Genomic DNA, 6,426 nt, shown 5'->3' on the forward strand with positions numbered 1-6,426 from the left:
TCAGAGATACTCAAACAAGACTCCTTTTCCAGAAAAAAAGTGATACCACCACCTATAGCCAAAATTCTTAGAAAAAATTATTTTTCTCGTATTCATACAAAATACTTACCAATTATTTCCAATCTCATCAATAAATATATATATATAAAATTCAATCAATACAAATTATTCATACATTATCAATTATTAAAACAAATTACAAAAATAATACTTTCTACTAAAATATTAGCCTAGAGTGACAAGTTGGTTCACGTACACAACGTGAACGGGAAGATTCACGGGTTTTGGATGTGTTAAACTTTGATTGTATTAGTAGCCAGGAAGATAGGAAGTTCACATACCAGGCATACCAGTCAGTTACTCAAATGGTACAAGATTGAATGTGTCAACGAATAACGTTGAAAGAGAAACTAATCACATATTCCAAAACACATTTTTCGCATCATGAAGAAAAAAACGTCACGAAATGTCACGAACTAAAATGTTTAATTTTTGCTTTGATTTCTTCTTACATCAGAAATAGTATTCTAATGTCTACTATGTTTGGATTTTAGAGCAACTTCATGGAAGTTTATCTCTTGTCAGCAATTGTTATAACTTTTTTCACAATTAGGGTGTTGAAAGCTTCATTCGACTAAAACCAATGAAGTACATATAGAGGTGGAGCAGTAGGCGAAGTGTATCTGTATTGGCAAGCAAAATATCGTGTCGTAATTATTTGCATTCTATATGGAATGTATATGGAAGAAACGAAACAATGTTGAAAGTACTCACGGTTGCATGATAATTTGAGCCAAAATTCTCATGAAATCATTCAACTGGTTGTTTTCTGACAGGTGACAATTATATCGTGGCTTATTTCGATTATTCATATGGTAAAAATGTCCAGAGAGCAGTCGAATGCTTTGTTCTCGAAAGCAGTAACATTTTCGGTGAAATTCTGATTAATTGGCGATTATTATCTCACAACATACACACCGACACTGAGAGCCTTCGAAACATTAACTTCATAACGATAAAATAATGAAATTTCGTTTGATTCTATGTACGTGGGGGAGTGAAAATGGCACATGAAAACATCACTTTTATCCGTCTTTTTCGAAGTGATTTCACACATATACATTTCACGCTATCACATCAGCCTCATATTCAGCTGGAGCTCTACACAAATGTACGTTTTTCATTGATAAATTACTTCCTGAAAATAGCATTTTCACACGGATGCGGTGGGCAATCAAAGATAAACACAACGACTGACGTCACTATTTGCGAAATAGTTATGGCAGCGCATGCTATGTCGCTCGAAATTCGACCATCTTCATTACCTTTTTTCCATGACATTGGTCTAAAACTAAGATGCAAGCGGAAAACTTTTCGTCTCAATTTAGGTCATACGGAGTCAATTAAATTCATTTTTTGAGTGCATTTTACTTGAAAAACATTTTTTCCCATGCACTGTCAAATGTTTATCCACCAAACGAAACGAAAAAGATTCTGTGATTCTGACTTTGTTCATTTACGTTTTTGGTCGACGTAACGAGAAGTAAAATTGAATTGAAATTATGTTTAGAACACCTCAAAAATACTGAAATTTCAGTTTCTGCTGAAATGTCAGTTGGGCCCAAATGATTTTGAACACTAGTAGTGATCTAAAAAAAACTATTTAGTTCATTTCATCTGCGTATTTTTACTTTTAATAATAACACTTTTCTTATGTAGAGGACTATTATAAGTAGACTTTCCGAGATCAAGCACAGCACGCAAACGAGACAGTGTGCTTTGCGTTATCCAGTCTCGCATCTCACAAAGTCATTGGGAGCTGTCTGCAACAAATGAGCGAGGTAGAAGGCATCCGAGCGAACAGACTTCCTGTGCGTGCTGAAAATACCGAGAGACGATGCAGACGAATGCACGAGCATCTCTTCGTGTACACAACACGTGTGCATCGTTCGCATCGAAACGCGACGAGGCATTTCCTGAACACATCACAAATTTTACGTAAGAGAAGAGAAAGAGCCAATCCCAAGCTCGTACGCTAAAGCCCGGTCTTATCGCTTGCACATGAAGGGGTTGTGAGGAGGAGAAAATCAATACTCGTCTCTCGAAAATTTAGCCTCGCGCGCACAGCAAGTCTGAAAACCGCTCAATATTTTACGAAAGAAAAGAGAAAGAGCCAATCCCAAGCTCGCGAGCTAAAGCCCGATCTCATTACTTGCACATGGAAGGGTTGTGAGGAAGAGAAAATCGATACTCGTCACTCGAAAATAAAGCGCGCGCACAGGAAGTCTGATTATAAGAGAACTAACATACATAAACAAAATCTGTGACGTCACAGATTTAAAAATCTTTTATTTTCCATCTCGGGTAAACTTCTTATAGATAAATACGTATTTAGGGTAGAGATGGGAAAAACGGTTCATTTCAGCGAGCGGCTCAGAGCCGTGTGCTCAATGAAAAGAGCCGGAACATTTGAGCAGCTCGGCGGCTCTTCTCGAAAAGCGGTTTATTCGGATATGTAAAGAATGGCTTTGACTGTAAAATTGTCCTGCTTTCAGAAAAATGGCAAAATAGTCACCGGAATACATAAGGAGCGTGTTCAGTTGTCGATTTTGTGTCGTTTTTTATTCGAGAATAAAGATTTTGTATCATGAGACATTTTTTTATACAAAAACTTTTTTTATGCAAAATGGTTGCGTGACTCATGCGTCACCCTGGTTCATCTAGGAGACGTTCATTTGAGAGCTGCGGCTCATTTTTAACGAATCATGGATCGTACGCTCTTTCTGACGAACCGGCTCAAATGAGCGGCCCATGAGCGCTCGCCCATCTCTAATTTAGGGTAGGCAGAAAATGTGGAATTCTTGAGAATGCAGAACAGTTTTCATTCATTTTTGAACGCTGATGTGAATGTGTATTCCAAAAATATTTTTTAAACATGTCTACGTAGATATCTGCAGAACATAAATGTAGAGCAGATTTTATTTCGAGTATACTTAGAACTCTTATACTTATGGCAGACATACAACTGTACTAGCGTTGTACTTCGAAAATTGTATGTCTGTCACCATGTACAGCGCAAGAACCATGCAAGCAACTCGGTACAATCGCTGTACCTGTACCGACCTATTTTACCGCTGTACATGGCTACAGTTGTACTGTGCGCAGCGCCATAGTCGGTTAGTGGAGGGTAGCATTAACAAATCGTATCAAAACACTTGGCAAACATTCTTTTCACTGACTTTCTCTTGAGTCAATAACTCAGAGTGGAAATTTACTTGTTGTGTTTGATAGTTTAGACGCTAAATAAAAACCTTTTTCATTGAAATATGTGGTGAAAATTGGAAAAATTCTGATTATCAGTTTGACATACTGTACAATGTACAACCAAAGTATGTCTGTCATGCTACGATAGTACCTGTACAATGCTGTACTCTTACAACGCAAGTACAGCTGTATGTCTGTCCCTGGTATTACCACGTCAATTGCTAATATGAAAAATGCAAACAGCTGACATTGTCAGTTACATCATGACTGAAAGATTCACCATTTACGATTTATTTTTGCGTTTAGTTAAATAAGAAAAATCGCTAGTAGTAAGGGGCTGTCCACATACCACGTGGACAGAAAAAGCATGATTTTAGACACCCTCTCACCCTCCGTGGACAAGCGTGGACATTTCTAATACCCCCCTCCCCCCCTGTTGTCCACGTGGACATTCCTCCGGTTTTGAGGAAAAAATCAAGAAATTCTTTTTTCTCCGCTTAAATTTCATTTCAAGTTTGTTTCTATTTTCTATTCTATATGTTTATTGATAAAAATTATAGCCTTACCAATGGTAACGATTTATCTTGAAATCTTCGATGTTTTTCAACATTGTCCGGGAACTCATTATTTTCTTCAGAATTCCATTCACGTTATCTCCATATCCATTTTAAAATACCCTTTGTGAGCTTATTCTCGAGTATTTTTATTAAAGCTGGCTGGCTGTTTGAGTTTTCAAAAAATCAGACAATGAAATCAACCACTTTGTTTGAAAACAGAATTTTCTCGTCTAAACATCAATGACTTTCGCTTTTACAGGTTCGGTAGTACCTGATGGCTATAATGAACCTAGTAAAACCAAAACATCTGCAGTATCATCGTGATCGATGATTCCGTTGACCTACAACCCTTAATTGTTAAATCATGCTGAATATTGTCCTGAAAAATTCATGCCGATTCTAAGGAAAAAACCAAAAGCATATTTTTGTAGGCATACATCTTTTCGATCATATGCACCGTTTTTTCTTGAATATTTCAGCATCCTTCATGCAACTTGAGAATTCCATCCTCTCAGAACTTATGCTATACAGTAAGTTGAAGTTCTTACAAGAATCTTAACAGTTAATAATCTGAAGATGCAATATCTGGTGTGTAAGGCGGGTGGAGTTTTAGAAGTGCCCTAGAAGCGTTCTGGATCGTTGATTTTCATACGTTCAGCTGCTAGCAGTACTTGTTGGAATTCATCGAAACTAGTTGCTTGGTAGAAGCTCATGATACAGATTTTCTTCCAATCCTACCAGACCCAGCAAAAACTTTCTTCAAGCGAAAACCTGCTTCGGAGTTCCATCCACTTGCTAAGATTTTTTTAACTCAATATTCTTGTAAATGATTTGCCCTTTACAATTCGCTACAAATATGTATTTTCGTCGCGTTTATGGAACGAATCGCAGATTGAGATAAGTCCCTTCAAGTGTTTTCGGTAAAATAAACCCTTATTCCTTTATCAAAAAACACGTTTTTGACTTGTCCAAGGTTCATACGATAGTGGCATCATTACTGATTCAGAATCTGTTCGATTTGTTTGTTTCAGAGAACCAGAAGTGCTGGAATCTTGTACGCCATGGCACAACGATTTGTTTGTTTCAGAGAACCAGAAGTGCTGGAATCTTGTACGCCATGGCACAACTTTTTTTTTGAACCCCCTCACTCGATCAGCTTCTAATTATGAATATATATATATTTCCGTTCAATTTTTGTTTTATTGATATAACAAATAGTGATATAATGGATGGTAAAAATATTCTTTGTTTTACTTTTTCGGAGCTCGAACAAACGTCCGAAATTCGTGTCTCTATCCCCCTTAATCTGATCGAGTCAAATCCCATCGGATTGTACAAATATTGCAACCTTGAAATGCAGAATGCAAAAGTTTATTTCGTTCGGATTGCGATTTGTCAAATCCGACCGGGTACCGTAATATGGGTTAATATGTAGTTCATGCATTGTTGCATGTTTGCATGTTTCATGCATGTTTTTCGTGATGTTTCGTTTCTGTGATTTCTATGATTTTCGACATCTGTAGTGAATCTACTAATTCATGTGCATGAAAGATTAATCTTTTCTTTTAATTAATTAGCAGTACCAGCATGAACTTTCCAGACAATTCAAAAAAAGCGTATTACAAAAATTACCAGACATCAATGAAGAACAACATCATTGCAAGAAAAAGATCTCCAGAGATACGGCTCGTACACTCATGGAAGAATTTGTTTTTCGTTTTAGTGTTCAGAAATCCTTGGGAGTTCTCGAAAACAAACCAAACAGTTTTGCCATCGAGAGCAAAAACTGAATTCAACCCGCACTTAAGTAGTGATTTTTAATACTACAAAAAATCCAACATTCTTTGTGTTATTGGGTGTCTTTATCCTGGCGGATTCAATGGCCCTTTATTACCGATTGGAATAAATTGGATCCTAGTTCATGATTTCAGGAAAGAGGTTCAGTCATATGAAAAAATATGGATGTTTGACCGAGCAGCACTCTCAGGCAGCTCAGTATTTTTATTGATGAATACTGAGTACTTAGGGCGGGCGTGAAGTTCAAAAAATCGTGTAAATACAAAACAGATCTCATTCAATTTTGACTTCTAACTTGAATGTTCTACTTTAAAAATAACTTAACGTTTCCTCGTGGACAATATCAAAACCCCCTCCCCCCTCACCGTGGACAAGCGTGGACATTTTCGTTAGACCGACCCCCCCCCCACTAATTTGTTTTACAAATTTCAAATGACACATACGAAAAATCTCTTTATTCTACAAACTGTTCACCTTCCATACGCTTCATAGTCATATTTCTGAATTTTCGGTTCAGTGTATACTAGAGGTGTGCAAATCAGCTCATCATTATGAACAGCTCTGATCATATCAGCTCATCTAAATGAGCTGTTCTTTATGAACAGCTCTTCAGCTCAGTTGTCAGTGCCGACTTTCAATTTGGGTCCCAAACTCGATAGCCACGAAGCCAGTTTGAAAATGTTAAAATTCAAATGAAATTTTTCACACCATATTATTAATTACTTGAAACACGTATTCCAGACTATTATTTACAACAGACTCGGCGAGTACAACATTTCCGACATTTTTACTGAGGCTTTACATTACA

Source organism: Toxorhynchites rutilus, chromosome 1 (genome assembly GCF_029784135.1).
Source record: "Toxorhynchites rutilus septentrionalis strain SRP chromosome 1, ASM2978413v1, whole genome shotgun sequence".
Lineage (NCBI taxonomy): Eukaryota > Metazoa > Arthropoda > Insecta > Diptera > Culicidae > Toxorhynchites > Toxorhynchites rutilus.